Source organism: Triplophysa dalaica, chromosome 1 (assembly GCF_015846415.1).
Source record: "Triplophysa dalaica isolate WHDGS20190420 chromosome 1, ASM1584641v1, whole genome shotgun sequence".
In the NCBI taxonomy this organism is placed as follows: Eukaryota; Metazoa; Chordata; class Actinopteri; order Cypriniformes; family Nemacheilidae; genus Triplophysa; species Triplophysa dalaica.
The window spans coordinates 24,515,749-24,533,890 of NC_079542.1; positions in this window are offsets into that span (position 1 = coordinate 24,515,749).

Genomic DNA, 18,142 nt, shown 5'->3' on the forward strand with positions numbered 1-18,142 from the left:
TTTATTATCTCCGTGGGGACAGTCCATAGGCGTCATGATTTTTATACGGTACAAACTGGATATTTGATCCCCTACGCCTAACCCAACCCCTAAACCTAAAGATCATAGATTTTTTATTGTTCTTGTAAGGCAGCTGGAAATGTTCTAAGAACTAAGGTTGTTTTTGATGCTAGGATACAAGACAATCAAACCCCATTTGTTGCTAGATTCTGAGGAATGATATCCTGCCCTCCCCTAAGGGGTTGTTGATGCCCAGGAATTGAACCCCCTCATCTTATCACACCTCTCCCCTTCATCTCTTCAGGCCCTGATCACTTGGAAAATGCTTATGCTTTATTCTGTGTGTATCATTTATTGTCATAGTATGAAGTTTTAATGATTCATGTTTGGTATTGTTTTAAAGGTCATGGTGCGATGGGTAAAAAGGTCTAGTTCTTTCAAATCTAACAGAGAGTATATCATAAATGTTTAACTCTAATCCATCACCTGCACTCCTCAAAGAGGTGTGACTTTCTCAGGGAAGCCTGTTTATATGTAGATTGAGATCTCATTTGATGTTCTCTTCAGTGACGAGAAAACAAACAAATCAAGTTTCTCGCTGACCATTGGCTTTGTTACATCTGGGTATATAAGGTGAATTGGCAAAAGACTGAAGGAAGGGCTTCTGTAACCAGAACTTCCCACATTGCAGCTGTGTGTCTTGATTTGGAAGCATCTGTAAACAGAACTTCCCACACTGCAAATGTGTGTCTCGATTTTACCAGGTATGATAAACTTTGTGGTTTTATTTTATTCTTATACTAAGTTAATAATCTTTGCTTAGTACATCAGGAATTTCTTTGTATATGCATTCTATGATTTTAATTAATGTTGTGCCTGCCTTGTGTAATAAATTGTTATTGTTAATATTATCTGAATTCTTCAAAGTTTGTTATTACAAGTAGATTGAAAGGAACCTGTTCTGTTACCGCAAAATCAATGTGTCAGGATATGTAGGGCTAGTTTATACTAGATTTTTTAAAGGAGCATTGCTAAAGCTCACATGATTTCCACCTATCATCTGACCTAGCAAGTTGCATGATCGTGACTAAAATAACTATTGTTATGTTTCTGAGCAAGCATATCGCGGCCAAACTTAATGATATTAGTTTACCCGGCAACCTCTGACTAGAGATCGGAACTGACCGTTTTGTGTCCGTGAGATCCATGAGCCCGGCCGGCGTGAGACTCTGAGCGACTGCAGGTCCCAATCGAAAGAATAACTCTAATATTAAATATTAAAATATGAAGATTTATAGATAAATTAACGCTTATCAACAGATATATTTGAAATGACATATAAGTTATTTTATATTATATTGAAATTGGAGTCAGATCGGTTTTTACCACAGAGTCATTTTAATTGGAACTAAATTGTAACAGTTCTTGAATAACTTCATGTAGAAATCGCTGAGGAGAAGCAGAACACGAGATCCCTTCAACCATACCATTGGATTCCGTTGTTGGGCCTTTGGGTGGTCCTTTACATTCTGAACGATTTGTAAACTTTTTTCCCCATGGGGACCTCAATTTTGGTCCCCACGGTGACACAAGTCCCCACACAGTAAATTAGCCACAGTAGAATTTACTCTAATTGAAGAAAAATGTACTCTATGCCAGACAACCTTGATCCCTCTCTGAAAAGACTAAAAGTTACTCTTTTGATAGAGTCATTTCTGCAGAGTTAATTATGCACAGTTTAGAGATAATATTTTACGCTGTCCTGTGATATTTGACTCTGTTTAGTGCTTTTTCAAATTAACTCTTGTTCTATTTTACTCATTGTAACACTTTTCATATATGGAAGGAAGAAAGGAGGCGGGGTCAGCTCGACTGGGAGACAAGATTATCTTTTTATTCCACTTTTCGTATCAACAAAACGTAGCGCCACTGCTCATAAAAAAATTCAATAACTCAGAATATTTAACTTAACATGGCTTTTCCGGAGCTCTGTCCATAAGAATCCAGTTCTCTCGGTAGCCACGATTCATCTCCCATTCGTCTCTTCCACTTGTTGTCAGCGTTTTAAACCGTCTCCTCACCAATCACTGTAACAAGACGCAGGTGATCTTAATCTGCACTTGACCTACTCACTCACCGTCTTTCTGGTGTCTCACCTCCCAGGTGCAGACATCACTGAACCATGATCCGTGCGTGCACAGTCCTTCATGCACAGTCCCATGGCCAATGAGGGGGAAGTTTGGGAAGTCTGAACACGTCCTGGAACACGTCCTGGAACACGTCCTGGAACACGTCCTGGAACACGTCCTGGAACACGTCCTGGAACACGTCCTGGAACACGTCCTGGAACACGTCCTGGAACACGTCCTGGAACACGTCCTGGAACACGTCCTGGAACACGTCCTGGAACACGTCCTGGAACACGTCCTGGAACACGTCCTGGAACACGTCCTGGAACACGTCCTGGAACACGTCCTGGAACACGTCCTGGAACACGTCCTGGAACACCAGGTAGGCAAGTGGGATCTCTGCAGAGACTGAGGGGTGAGGACTTTCAATGGTGGTAATCCCCAGCAGCGAAATCCTCCTTCTGAGATACTTTCAGGCAATTATAGTCAAGCAATAGTTACTCCACCTTTGGGTATCGCTCGTCTCCCAGATAATCACTGGTTGGTGCGGAGTTAACCAAGGCCGTCCCAGGACGATATGCACGGTGGCAGCATCCAACACCAAAAAGGAGATCTCTTTTTTATGATGATAAGGTAGTTGTAACTTCAGAGTGGGAGTTTAGGAGGTCACCATGCCCCGGCCCAGCGGTTTTCCTTGAATGTTGATGATTTGGTAGGGTGTGGGGATTTTTAAATGGGGAATCCTGTGTGGTTTGAGTAGATATGAGGAGGTGAAGTTGCCAGAGAATCCTGAGTCCAGGAGGATTTTAACTGAGCTAGGATTTTTAAGCAAGAATCAACAAACCATTGGTGTGTGGGATATCATGGCTATATTGTTTGTATACATGGATTGGATTGGATTGGATTGGATATATTAGACTCTGCCTAGTATTATAAGTATGTAACTCATTAACTCTAGAGAAGTAGGAACTAAAGTAAGTAGGAGCTCTTTTATTCAATATCTTATGTACCATTTTAAGTTTAAGGTGAACTACTCTACACTCAATAGGTAACCAATTAAGATATTTAAAATTACATATATCAACATGTGTAAAACTACTTTGGCCAATAACTAACCTTATTAATTTATTTTGGCTCCTTTATAATTTATCTGTCCAAGCACGAGACAAATCAGACATCCATGAAATACACGTATATTCAAAATGACATTGCACAAGACATGTTGCTAGTAGTTTAACACTTTGTTTATCTAAAAGGTTTAACTAAAATGGTAATCACCGCTGGTGGTGTAGGGGTACGGGGCAAGTCCTGACCACATGGCCCTGGCCTTGCAGGCCTTGCTAGTACCTGTCCGTCTGCATAGGCTTAGGTGATGGAGGTACTGGTTCTGGTTTGTCACTAAACGTAGTTTGGTAATCCAGTTGAGCTGCATTGAGGTGTTGTGAGATATGTAGGGCTTTCTGCATAAAGCTTCCCAGGGTAGGCTGAGTGAAACGGAGGCGGCAACATACAAAACTGCAGGGTGTACTTGTGAACGGACTGTTGGCTTGGCGTATTCTGAAAAGTAAATTGTTCACCGATAAGGATGTAGAACATGTATCAAATACTTCTTTAAAGTGTGCAACAAACCTATCAAGGCTCGGGTGATGGGGCTGTTGGTGCTTGTTACGTCTCTCGTTATTTAGATGCTAGTTGGTCTAGGAAAATTATTAGACAAAACACAAAATGAATATAGTTGTACGTGTTTGTAATGGTAGTAACGCGAAGGCAAAAGAAAAAGACAGACAACCAGCCAGCAATTCAGTTACAAGGATTTAATTTCATTGTAGATTATAAAATAAAGTAATAAAGTGATAAAGTGGATATATACAATATATACAAAGTAAAGAAGATAATGATAATAATATTTTTTAATCAATAAGCAATCAGGTGGAGAGGAAGGAGTAAAAGAAGTAAAAAGAAGTCAAAGAGTGGTGCTTAAATCAAACAAGAAAATATACACAAAAGTAAGCTACCTAATGTTAAGGATCTAACTAACTAACTAGCAACAGAAAATGTAAAAAGAAACATCTTCAGCGTGCAAGACGCCATAACTAAACTAGGCTCACTAACAAAAACAATACATTAGACGCAACATTAGACTAAGCCTTTGATAGGCCATGACATGAAGATGGAGCCTCAATGTCATGGTTCCACCTCTCCTTGTCAGGTATTTCTTGTTCCAGAGGTGGAATCATACAGGATCCTTTGTTTCATGTGGGAGAGAGACGTTTTCATCTCTCTCTGGTCTACGTCATCGTTCCTGCCCTCCTGTTTCCTAGTTTGTGTTAATTAGTTTATCCCCTGCACCTGTTCCCTCTTGATTTCTCTCCCTTTAAAACATCCTCGTGTTTATTGTCCTGTGCGCGTTCATTGTAAGTTGTATGAGATGTTCCTTGTTGTATGAGATGTTCCTTGTTGTATGAGATGTTCCTTGTTGTATGAGATGTTCCTTGTTGTATGAGATGTTCCTTGTTGTATGAGATGTTCCTTGTTGTATGAGATGTTCCTTGTTGTATGAGATGTTCCTTGTTGTATGAGATGTTCCTCGTTGTATGAGATGTTCCTTGTTGTATGAGATGTTCCTTGTTGTATGAGATGTTCCTTGTTGTATGAGATGTTCCTTGTTGTATGAGATGTTCCTTGTTGTATGAGATGTTCCTTGTTGTATGAGATGTTCCTTGTTGTATGAGATGTTCCTTGTTGTATGAGATGTTCCTTGTTGTATGAGATGTTCCTTGTTGTATGAGATGTTCCTGTTACCCTGAGTCCTAGTAAGTGTTAGTTTAGTTTTCTTATCAAGTGTTTGTTTTCTTAGTCTTAGTTTAGTCAGTCTGTGTCCTTATTTTGCTATTATTTATCCTGTCTTGTTTTCCCCCTCGTGAGTTTTGTCAGTTTATAGTCTTGTTTGTATTAAATACCCGTGTTTACTCCTACCATCTGGTCCTTTCTCTGCCTTGCAATTGGGTTCCTACTTAGTTTCATGACACCTCGATACCTGCATGTGAAAGACTGCAGGGACTAGTAAGAACGTAATTGTAGAATAATGAATGAGAAAAACGAGACACCACCACCACCAGTAGATGAATGAAAATACTTGATAATCATGAAACCCGCTGAATCATTTGTGAAGCTACATATTACCATGATACTTGTAAAAGAGCGCTTCATTGTGTGTATAAAAGTGTAGGAGTAAACCGTAGGGGCATATGATTGCTAATGAGGACTGTCGAACATCCCATGGAAATTGAACCACGATAGGCCACTACATGGGACAAGGCCTCAAAAGTCTGCAATGAAGGTGTGAAGGCCTTGATACCTATGACATAGTACGAGAGCCCCTGTACCCATATATTAAACTTCAGTGCTGAGTGATAGAACGTGATCGAGAGTAATAATTGAGAGAAAAAGGAACCCGCTGCCAGTATATGCATGAAAAATAACTTGAACGTTACTTGAGTTTGCTGAGCCTTGACGTTTAACTTAACGCTTTAATACTAACAAAACTCAAGAGCATTTGAACATATGTATGAAATGATTCCATTGGCAATTACGGCGAGAAGTCTCATTAAATCCACAGCTGGAGTCCAGTCATGATTTATACACTCTGCACCAGGGGCGATTCTAGGTTTTCAATATTAGGGGGGCTCAGCCTCCAATGAGGATATATATATATATATATATATATATAGAAAGCCACACTCTAATCACCACATATTGTAGACGTTACTAAAATAAATAATTAAGAAAGAATATGCAGAAAAGCATAAATACAAGTTATTGTTATTCAAATGAATATCACATTAATCGGTCAATCTGCAACATTTATATTTCAAAGTGACAACAACAGTCACAAATCCATAAAATAAATATCACAATCAACTGCTGAATCATTATTTAGTGAGAATAACTTAATATGTTTCTCTGCCATTCATTCTGATTAGCACTAGCGCTGTAAGTCTCTCTGCATGACTGCGTGTTCATCTATTACTTCCACAATATGTTTTCAATTAATGATAAAAATACTGAAGCGTCTGAAAACGACATAGAGCTTCTGTACACTTTTATTTCCTCAGAACAATGAATAACCCTGCCGCACCGGGCTGAACTACAGTAACTACCGTCGACTCTCTATAACTATAGCACATCATCATTAATGACACTTTCTGTGCGCTACAATATCATCTTGATCGTCGAGGTATGCCGTCATTGGTGTTTAATGCTTTCATTTTGGTAACGTTGGTAACGTTAACAAATAGTTAACGAGGGGTGAACGCACATAAAACTTTTAAACAGTGAATGGAAAAGGGTCTTGTATCTCTTCCACATCATATTAAGATGCATTTATAATAAAGAATGGCAAAAATGCAGATGTCATGTTAATGAACACACCTTGTAAAGTTACTCTGATAATGACGTTAACTCCAATGTGCTGCTGTTTGAACTTAAGAATGCGCTAAATAACGCAGCCTAACGCCGTTTTCATAATAAGAGTTTAAAGGGGACTATAAAGCGATCTTGAATTCTTGTGCAGATTACATTACACACAATATTTTAGGGGGGGGCTGAGCTAGAACTTTAGGGGGGCTTTAGCTCCCCTAAAAAGGGCCTAGCAACGCCAATGCTCTGAACATAAAGCCTAAAATGTTTAAAAACATCATAATGCTTGTATGGAATTGTAAACAGCAGCCTTTAATGTTTAGATGCTCTTTCGATGGTTCGTAATCCACTCGTGAAATTCTTCTTCACTACGGGATCAAGGCCTGTTTTGGAATTTGTCTTGTTAGATGGAAAACAATTGATTCATGTCCAGAACAGCAATGCAAATCTTTAGAACAAAACAGTATAAGACCATGTAGACTTCTTTGAAAGGCAGTGATGAGAAAGCAAATGTCAGTAAAGATTCTGAACATCCCCATTTACACGAGCCATAAGGAAGAGACTGAGAATGATGTGTAAACAAAAAGACTAAAGTTTCATTCCTGGCTCGATAAAATGTTGAGTTGATAAGGACGAAGGGGTGTGCGATCTGACGATCTTAAGTCGCAACTATCTTAAAGGTGTCCTCAATCCATTTTAAACCAGGATCGCAGGGATCATGATCTTGTCTATCCTCTAAACAAGAGTTGTGTCTGCATCATTCGAGCCAAACAGACTCATGTGTATGACATTGGAGCACCATGAGGCCGGAGAGCCCTTGTATAATTTTGAATCACTCTCGCTGTGCTGTGAGGTCTTAAGGGTGCAATACGGTTTGCAAGAGCACTAGACAGAGCGGCTTGTTTGTGTGAAGTGTGCTTGTCCTGCTTGTCCTGCTTGTCCTGTTAATGGATGAGGCAAATTGACGGCACACTGCACATTAACCTAGTTTTAGTCTATTTGCTATTGAAACTCATTCCTGGCTGCATCGGAATCCTGCCATTTAAAGGCTTTGTATGGCGCGAATACATGTTTCTTGTGACTTTGGTGTTTTGTAGTTGCCCATGCATGTATTGAGTAAAATTGAAGGAATGCTCACCCAGACCTGCCAGAAACACCTCGTGTAACCACGCGGCCATGCCCCCGTTACATCTAAAACAAATGAGGACATTCGTTGAAGCTGTGTCATATGACCCCTTTAAATCTGACATGAATCTGAGAGAATGCGTTGCACGGAATAACATGTTATATACAGCACGCTGACCATTGCGGTATCTTAGTTGGTAAAAACACTTAAGGGACAGTTATGGAACGTTTTTACATTCCCTGTGATGCTCAGCTGTTCCGTTGTAACCATGCGCTATAGCCTAATCAAGACCATTTGTGATCGGGGCTTATGCACGTTTAAATCAAGTGGAAATTAGTGGTGTCTTTAAGGAACAAGCGCTGCATAACAAGCTGGAAACCGGACTGGAATGTGAATATAAAAGATGAAATCATTATTCAAGTTAAGATTAGTGTATTTTAAAATGATTACATGCCTGTTTCCGTTCAAGACATATTGCACGCTTACACACACTATCAAACTCTCTCTTCACTACTATAATGTCTTTCACACACTATCAAAGCTTTTCACGCACGCTACCAACCAGTGGCGGCTGCTGATCTTTTAAAGAGGGGAAGCTCATTTTCGGCCTAAATCATAAAAATTGTCCATTTATTTATATGTAAATTCTGCCCTACGTTCCTTTTCAAGAAAATGCTCTGTAACCCATGTCAAGAGACATGGCCAGCAGTACATTTTCTTTTTCACAGTACTTCCAGTCAGCCAGCTAACTTTGTCATACCAGGAGAGCTGAAAAGACCTGTTACTTTTCCCTATCTTTTGCACTAAATCAATCTTAGGTGTTGATCTGACCTGCTGTTTAATTCTAAGTTTCTCCTCGTAAGGAAGACTTTCTAATGGCTTTGCCAAAATCAGGTCGACAATATTAGCACTGTCTGCCATCGTGTGCAGTTTGCTAGCTGGCTAGTTCAGACTATATGAATTAATGAACAAACGATCTAATACATATATATATATATATATATTTAACTCAACGGGAGGAAATGTGGGAATTATGTTAAACTGAAACAATGAATGTGGTGTGAAATTGTGTGAAATATACGATGAAGGTTGCAGCAGTTTGTCTTTCGACTACACATTCAAAATCCGCGATGGGACTGAGTTGGAAATGGAGACACAGAGTGATACGCGTCATAATCTGAACACCACGCCCACACCAACCTTCTCTTTGCATTGCGAGAAGCTGCCGCCTCCTTGTCATTTATGATTTATAAAAAAAAAAAGTGTCTAAAAGCTGATATTTGACAATGTGTATAGCAAACAAGCTAAAAAAAATACAAGAAATACGTTTTTATAAGCTGTCGACCCCAAAAAACAAGCGTTTTAGGACATAAAGTGGATTAAAAAGAGATGACAGACCCTCCAATCATCACGCAGACGCTCGGAGTCCGGGCCAGCCCACTCCTCCATTCATCCCAGAGACGCTGAGCGTCCGTGGGTGGGTCATAATCGCAGCATTATCCAATGACTGTCTTGTTTCTAAGCACTGAAAAAAACTCTTTAAAGCAGCCTCATTGAAGTCAATGGACGCTGGGCTTCAACAGAGTAATGCACTGTACGCTACGGGAATGAATGAGAAGGATATCGAGTCACCCGACCTAAGTAGCTGATTCTGAACGAAATTGTTTTCTTTCGAGATGAACGTGTTTAACGCATTTTTAGTCAATAAAATGTTAACATAATAGTACATATATTTGACCATTCATTTTTTGACAATTATAGGGGAAGCTGAGCTTCCCTTGCAGTCTTAAAGAAATCGCGTCTGCTACCAACTCATTCTCTTCTGACATACTAAAAACGTCATTCATGCAAACACTACCAAACAACAATAGGGTTAAAAATGGCATGTTGTCATGACAAACTAGTTAAACTTGTTATGTATTTTTTGCAACAGGAAGAGCCTTAACTTGTACAGGTTACTTAGTAGCAGCTTCTCAGGAAAAGTCCCGGTTACCTTAAAAAAATCTAGTACTCAAGGTAACAGGCTCAAACTTCATATTTGCTTTTTTAAGGTAGATGAAACCAATCTTTTCACCCTTGAGTTTCCACCGGAGAAGCAGGTGGTTCAGTCTCCACGAAAAGTAGGTTTTGTTAGAGGGGTTGCAACCATTATTGTTCAGCATATTTTTCCTTATCCTCTTTGGTATTGTTGTTTCTTAGGTGCATATCATGATGGTTCTCAAGACTGCCCGTCAGTGATGCTTGGAGAGCTCTGGGGATCTTATTGTCACACTTCAGTCACTCATATACTGTGTATGGAGGATGAATAATTTGCTTAGGCATTGGAAGGGTTCTTCAGTGTAGAGTTTATAGAAGACAATCTTGTAGAGCCCCTGATATTTGTTTTTAGATCAATGCAGGACATTTTGGTGCTGCCCTTGACTTGCCCACTCTCCAAGAACTGTAAACATGTAGAGCAGGGGTGGGGAACCTTGATCCTGGAGGTCCACTGTCCTGCAGTGTTTATCTCCAACCTTAGCAAACACATATGAACCAACTCATTAAAGTCTTCAGGATTACTAAGACTTGACCTGGTTGGAGCTAAACTCTGTAGGACAATGGCCCTCCAGGATCAAGGTTCCCCACCTTAATGCGCGTGTGCAAGTGCATTGCCTGCAGCCAGACCCTTCTAGATTCTCTAAGTATTGTGCTACGGTAATGAGGTGCACCTGCTGCAATCTAATGAAGACTGCATTAAGATGTCTTCCATCAAGTTTTCGCTCTCTCCTTCCCTGCTGGACAGCATTTTGTGTTCTTATTCTTTGCTTATGTTCTGTTAATACGTATTTTAATTGTAATAAATCATTTTAATTGAGTTGGTCGTCTTGCACGTCTTCCCTTTATTGTCACTACTTTCGAGCAGGTTGTGACAGGGTACAGGGTATACCAAATACAGGGTATATACTGTATACACAGGGAAATAGGCAATGAGTAAATGAATAACAATGGCAACAGATGAGATGGGTGAGGTCTGTTGTTGAAGTCCATGGTAACCATAAAGAGGGCGGAGCTAGACAGAAACAACAGGAATTTCAAGTAGCACTACAACAAGGGAATCCATCTTGCGAGCCAGCTCTGGACTGGCAGCCACCTTGCGAGACAGCTCTGGACCGGCGGCCATCTTGGCTAGTGACTCTGGACTGGCGATCGTCTTGACTGGTGGCTTTGGACTGGCGGACTGTTGGCAGGTGACTCTGGACTGGCTGCCATCTCGGATGGTGACTCATGACTCATGACTGGCCATGGCCTCTGTACCACGGCCCAGGCCTGCCTCTACTCCACGGTCCAGGCCTGCCTCTACTCCACGGTCCAGGACCTTTCCCCATCACATGCCTTGCCCTCCCCCATTGCATCTCCGCTAAACCACCCTCATATATTGTTGGGACTCTTTGTTAGGTGTTGAGTCGCATTTATGAGGGGGGGATGCAAGGGTTATGTGTTTTTTGTTGTGTCTTTCAATTTGAAGTAGTTTTTGTAGTCCTGTTTTGTAGTCCTGGTTTAATAGTCTCTGTAGTCTTTTGTGTTTCCCTGACCTGATTTTTCCAGGTGTACCTTGTCATCTCTGATAGTCTTGTATTACTCCGGTGTTTTCCATAGTCCTTGTTGTTATTATATGTATTTAACGTGTAGCATATTTTGTCTTATTTATTGTTTTTGCCCTCGTTTTGCCAAGTTCATGCTCATGTTCCTGTTTCATGTTTTGGATATTTGTTCGCTGCAGTTAGATCCATTTTCTCCTTACTCCCAGTTTTTTAGTGTGATACTTTTCATTTTTCATGTTTTCTATAAAAAAGTTAATTAAAGAAAGAATGTTTGCAGCAACATGAGTGTAAAAACTGAACTACTGTATAAAATTGTGTATTATATAAAAAACATTCAGTTAGTGTGAACTACCCCTTTATACGATTTGAGATAAGACACTGATTTGACTCTGGTCATTTAGCTCTACTGCTAGGTTTTGTGTTCTTTTAAAGGTCAATCTTGCTAGAAACAGCAAGCACAAATTAGATTCCCCAAAGAACAAGAGGAGACAAAAGAGGGAAGTTGGGCTGGGCAATTAGATCTCAGACCAATCGATAGAGGATATATGATCCGGTTCAGTTTACAGCTGCAGAGAGACGCTAATGTTTACTGGGGGAGAGAACAGGGTATATTACCAAAGTGTGTGTGTGGTTGTGATAATGTACGCCACAGCAGCTAAGTTGGATAATGGCTGTTCGACTGTTCGGGAATAGATTAGTTTGGTGAGAGAGAGTGAAAGAATTTGATATTAATATGAATATTGAGTGGGTGAGAATATGAGAGTGTGATAAGGCATAAATGGTTCCAGAGAGTTTTTAGCACATGGGAGAAGAGTGGGAAAATAGTTCCCTCAAACTTCAATGGCTACGCCCTAACCTCAGGGCTGAAACTGCTGGTGCTGTTGCTTTTCAAATTCTGTCAAGTATGATCCTGTGGCTATAAATGTGGCCATGTCTTTAAACCATTGATGCAAATCGGAGGCAATGGATACAGCATTCCTACCAAGTGTTTTTTTATGGAAAGAGCTTCATTGCAACTCTTGTCAATGATCATGGTGTGTGCTTCTTCTCATTTATGTTTTTGACTTATCTTTCTCTATCTTGCCAAATCTCTGCCTCTCTGGTGTTCGTATTCTGCTGGTGACTGTTAGTGTTTATTTCAAAAGCTTTTCAGTTCAGAATTCAAATCACACACTCTCAACGACACATGACTCATTTATCATTTCACGTGTGTGTGTGGTTTTTTGTCTGTTGCTGTTCATCCATCATGTTTTTGTGGGCGCAGCAGCAATTTGTCATGTCACACTCCTGCCAGTTTGACTTTGGCCCGTTGACACACTTTCTCCCAGTCATGATCGCTCCCTCATTTCCTCACTCCCTCATTCATTCACCATCTCCGTCTCCATAACAACCACATGAGTTTAGCCTTGACAGCTTGTGGAATGGCTTCTGTTGCAAGCTGCGTTCATTAATGCACATACTTACACACACTGGTGTGCATCTGCTTTGCTTTGGGAAAAATTTGAAGAAAACTGGGAAGTCATATGCATGTGGGACGGCATAAGGGTGAATACAATACCCTATCTTTGGGGGTAAACAATTCCTTGAAGGGAATTATAATTGACTAAGCCAAATTGTTAACTTAAAATAATCTGGTTTTCATGTTTACTGGGGAATTTCCATAGGCATAATGATTTTTATACTGTACAAATTGTATATTGTATCCCTCACCATAAACCTCTAAACCCATACCTCACAAAAACCTGTTAAGTTTAACATTTTCAAACAATCAAACATTTAGTTGGATTTATTATCTGTTTTTCTCGTGGGGACCAAAATGCCCCCAACAAGGTCAAAATGACAGGAATAAGTGTCTTTGTGGAGACATTCTTTACCAGGACACACACAAATAGCTAATGGTGGAGTGCATTACATCTTTATGCAGGATTGGTTATTCCCTGAAAACTGGGTCAGTATAATTTACACCTCTCCCACTGAGAAGTGACATCTGAGGATCTGTGTGTGTGGGAGTAAGAGAGACATCATTGTAATATGGTCTGTGATATGATCTGAGATTTCTCTGCACACTTTTTTACATTCAGTCATTTAGCAGACACTGTTATCAAAAGCGACTTACAAGTTGAGTAAACAATGGAAGCAATAAGGGCAAACATTAGGACAACAAAAGCATAAGAGCAATAAGAACATGTCTCACAAAGCCTACTAAGAGCTAAATTTAGTTCATCTAAGCTTAAATAAGCATGCATTTTTCCCTTTTTTTTTGATATTGTAGAAAAGATATAGAAATCACAAATCACAAATGTGGAACCGATCCAGAGAAGGTTTGTGAGAGCATTTTTTTGGGGGGGGATGGCACCATAATACGTCTTTTTTTGAAGAGCGTAAGGATCTGGTGGGTACATAAGCCTGCATAAGTGAATGAAGATAAGGGGGTGCCAAACCAGTGGTGGTCTTGTAGGGCAGGAGCAGTTCTGGAAGATGTGATGGTTGATGAGCCCAGTTGAATGGAGAAGTTGTGATAGAGTTTAGGGTCGGACGGGATTACAAGCAGTTCTGTTTTTGCAAGGTTCAGCTGCAGGTGCAGTATCCAAAGTACAATAAATTTGTATTTAAATAATTCAAATAGGCAGTCTACACTTCTTTCTATTTATTCAAACTCAACTCAGCTGCCTCCCCCCGTCTACTGTTTAAAGCTGTCATGAACTTGCCTTGTTTATTGTTTTATACTGTTGTATGAGATCTAGGCTACTTATTATTGAATGGAAAAACCAACAACATATCAAAATTAATAAGTAATAGGATATTTTCTACCTGGGTTTTCTATCACTGCTATGTGGCGTGATCTGCGTGGAAGAGAACCCAATTGCAGGAAGCGTAGTGAGGGGGAATACAAAGACTTTTATTAATAAGAAAAACACCAACGATGGGGAAAACAAAACTAATGTAAAATGCAAAAACAAATACTACCCACAAGGGGGCAAAAACAACAGGATACTTAACTAATACTGAAATGAGACATCATATTAAAACCCCACTTTTTCTATGTTTATGTCCTATAATCGAGATACTAACAACCCAGAAAACATGAAAAATAAGAACCGAATAAGTTTGTTTTGCTGTGCCTTTCCCTCCAAGCATGTGAGAAATCGAGCTGTTCAGATTTCGCTCCAGTTGTGATGTCCAAAGCGGATTTTATTATAATGTTACCGCCCCTTACTCTAAACAATTCCACCCACCATTTTCACAAACGACAACGGTGAACGTGATGCCATGGCTAAAGTTCGTGGACAACATGCAATGTAGTCGCTGCACAGAGTCCAAAACTAGGAGTAGATAGCAGTGGATTTATTTTATTTTTAGTGGTAATCCTTAGCAAATTAGAAGTAAAAACCTGGTTTGGACCTCAATGTTGTGTTTACATGATTGTTCTTTCAAGGTACGAACACTAGAGGGAATAGATAAGGACTGTGTTGAGGTAAATAGGGAACGAAGAAGAAGTGTGTGTGAACAGAACGTATGAGAGTTCGGTCCGTAGTAAAGATTGAGTTAATCCTCGTGCCTTCGTATTCTTGTATTGCTTCTGAGAACTTAACATTCACAGCACTTGTGTGATTTATAAATTACCTCCCCACATATGTGTTTCATGTGGCGCATTTGAACGGGATAATTGTGATTTTACTAAAATTTACTGACTTATTTCCCAGACGTGATGGCAAGGCTTTGTGTATAGTTTGTATAGCCTATAGACAGGGGCGCTGTTTAATCAGTGCAGGGAAACGTTTAGCACAATAATAACCCTGGTGTGGAAATTCCATTATACATGTTCACTTTATTTTCTTTTTGTTTTCATTTTTTTGAGAGGATGATGTTAACTTATTTTGATTGAAAAGTTTATATATATTTAAGTTTGTTCGTTTTTCTTTTTTTAAATCTTCCATTAATAATTAAAATAATAATAATAATTTTGTTAAGAGAATTTTCCATTTTGTCAACTTTACAATAAAAATAAATTGAGACCGTAAAAGATGGCCTTCAGCACATGTTTATGGTTGCTTTTAATCTTGCATCAAATAGTGAACTGCATACTAAACTTGCATGAATGTACAAATCATCAGCAGTAAATATTGTGCTAGTACTAGTATTGAACTACAAGAAGCAAGACAGTTGCAAGCCTTTTATTAGAGTTATGTAAAGCTTTTGATGGGACAGTTAGGTCCTAGAGATGTGGTGACAACAGCTGCGCAGAGGGGGCCAAATTAGATTTTTTTGTCATGGGGACCGAAGTTCCTGGCGGCGCCCCTGCCTATAGTTGTATGGTGTTTAATGATATATGACCATACCTGTCAGCATTTGAGATCCGTGATCGTGAACCAGACAGAAGATCACTGCAATCGCGGGTCTCAAATGTTACAAGAGTTTCCATGATAAATACACAAACGGGAGACTCCCGGCAAAAAACGGCAGTGTTGGCAGGTAATTTATGGATATAATAATTAGGGATGCTCCGATCCACCTTTTTTGCTTCCGATACCGATTCCGATACCTGAGATTCAGTATTGGCCGATACCGAGTACCGATCCGATACTAAGGTAACATTTTTAAAGTGCACAATTACTTAATAGACTGTGTGCATTGCTGTGCAAGACATCAAGCTCGACTTAACATTAATTTCCTGACCCCGTAAAACAAAATAACAAACAAATGATTCACAAATTTTATGAATTATTTATTAAACCAGCAAAATAAAACAAAATGTTCACTATCTTAAACTTGAAATTCAAAATTAAAGTGCAAATTAAGCAGCTGAATAAAACAACAGCTTCACTAGCTTGATAGACAAGTATTAATAAATGGAAACAAAATCTCTTAATAACTGTTATGTGCAAATATAATTTAAAAAATCAATGCACAATAAACAATAAAGCAGCTGAAATTGAGCAAAAAAGCAATAGCTTCACTGCTTTAGATATTCAAACAGGAATCAGCTCTTTTTAATGCTTTAGTCATTAAAGCAAAGTCCACTAAACTAAGCTAAAGTTTAGTGGAAATCAAATTTAACATCCAACACCGAAAGATAAACAAAACACTAGCTTCCCTAGCTTGTGCTGCACATGTAAAAATAAACGGAAAAAGATAGAATAGTTTAGTCGGTGCAAATAGAAATTCAAAGTCAAATTATCCACAAAACTCACCGCATTGACATCTTTATTTTTTTCGTATACATGTTTGCAGACTTTTTGGTACAGTTCAGGTCTCAGTTACGCTTCACCATGTCGTACCGCGGCTCCAGGTGGTTTATAAGGAGTCTGAAGCCATTGTTCGCAACGACGGACAGCGGTTGCAAATCCATTACCATGAAATTCAAAATGCTTTCAATGATTTTCGCTGCTTTCACACTACTAGATGGAAATTTCTGAATTCTTTCCGCTGTCTCCTCCAAAGTTAGCTGCTTCGTACCGTCTCGTTTTAGTTTCTTCAGCTTATTGAACTCGGCGTGCTTAAATTAGTAGTATTATAATGAACAGCTTTATCACAACCCCTCGGAACATTTACTTCGCATGTATTGCAAACAGCGGTGTAACTTGTTGGCGTAGCTGTTCTAAAATAAATCTAAATGGCAGATATTTTTTGTCGCTCCATGCTGTTCGCTGCTCAATGTAAGCTATGTTCGCTTGTTCACGTGCACTACGTAAAGAGCACGTTGCTAGCGTATGATGTCACACGCTTCGCAAAGCACAGCCACGAGAGAGTTTAAGCGCCGGTGTTACAAAATTTTCTGTTACCCGTGATATTTTGTGACCCTAGTAGGCGCTGTTGTCCCTATCGACAGTTCTCTACGCAAAGAGCGTAAATTCGGGCGAGGATGCGCTTTGTGCTCGTGCGCAGCTTTTTAATCTTGGGCAATAACGCGCTTTGTTCTCGTGCACGTTACTGTGAGCGGGCTTTTCAGAAAGTCTGTTTGAGAGCGCTCACGTGACGTGGGTAGCTGAACACGCCGATTGAACTGTACAAAGCAGGTTCATTTAATTCGTTTGGAATTATTGTGATTTCCATGGTAATTGTTTTATAGCCAATATGTAGGTGTGTGTATGTGTAGATGTAGATATATATACACACACATATATATATATATTCACTTTTATCCTAATAATAGAACAGCAATCACGACAATTCTAAACATTGTCCATTTAAGAAACATGAACATAAATGAGCTTCGTGTTATACATACATGCATTATAGGCTATAAAATGTACATAAGAACATAATATTATAAAATTATATGTTTATAACGTACAAAGTAACCTTTTAGTCCTACAGCAGGTCACCATATATCACGATGCACAGTAACGGGCCTAAAATATTCCGTTACCTTCCTCTGTTTTACACAGAATAGCCTTATTGTTCTTCATATTCACTCTTTAGACATCTAATGTCTTCTGTGTCTTATCCTGAAAAGCATTTAGCTGTGATGAGAACAGTGACTGTGGTACAGCAGGTCACCATATATCACGATGCACTTTAACGGGCCTAAAATAATCCGTTACCTTCCTCTGTTTTACACAGAATAGCCTTATTGTTCTTCATATTCACTCTTTAGACATCTAATGTCTTCTGTGTCTTATCCTGAAAAGCATTTAGCTGTGATGAGAACAGTGACTGTGGTGCAGCAGGTCACCATATATCACGATGCACTTTAACGGGCCTAAAATAATCCGTTACCTTCCTCTGTTTTACCCAGAATAGCCTTATTGTTCTTCATATTCACTCTTTAGACATCTAATGTCTTCTGTGTCTTATCCTGAAAAGCATTTAGCTGTGATGAGAACAGTGACTGTGGTACAGCAGGTCACCATATATCACGATGCACTTTAACGGGCCTAAAATAA